Raw genomic sequence first — 654 nt, 5'->3', positions numbered from 1 at the left:
TTGGTCACTCGCGCGCCCGTCGTAGAGACGTCAAGAGGAAGGTGGTGCGGGGACGGGAGATGAGGGGGGAGGGTAAGGGAAGGGTAGGAGGGGAGAGGGGGACAGGGGGGAGGGTAAGGGAAGGGTAGGAGGGGAGAGGGGGACAGGGGGGGGAAGAGGGTAAAGGAAGGGAAGGAGGGGAGAGGGGGACAAGAGGAGGGGAGATGAGGGGGTAGGAGGGGGAAGAGGGTGCTGGGAGGGTAGGAGGGAGAATGGGAGTGTTAGTGGAGAAGGTGGGGGGGGGGAATGGGGGTGCCAGGGGAGTGGGGGAGGGAGAGAGGGTGCTAAGTGGGCGGACGGGGGAGGAGGAGGAGGAGAGAAGGAAAGGAGGAAGGGAACAGAAAAGAAAGTAATAAAGGAAAAGGAGGAAGATAAGTAAGTTGAGAAAAGGAAGAGGGGGAGGGAAGGAGGGGGGGAGGGAGGGGGGGAGGAGTTGGAAGATAGTGGAGAGGGGGAGGAGAGAGAAGGGGGGGGGAGGTGGAGGGGATGAGGGAGGATGAGTAAGAGGAAGGGGGAGGGGAGGAAGGGGAGGAGGAGAAGGAATATGAGGAGGAGGTGGGGGAGGAGGAGGAGGAGGAGGAGGAAGGTGGAGGATAGTCACGGGAGGTGCGGGCG

Source organism: Penaeus monodon, chromosome 29 (genome assembly GCF_015228065.2).
Source record: "Penaeus monodon isolate SGIC_2016 chromosome 29, NSTDA_Pmon_1, whole genome shotgun sequence".
Taxonomy (NCBI): Eukaryota; Metazoa; Arthropoda; class Malacostraca; order Decapoda; family Penaeidae; genus Penaeus; species Penaeus monodon.
This window is presented reverse-complemented; position numbering follows the sequence as displayed.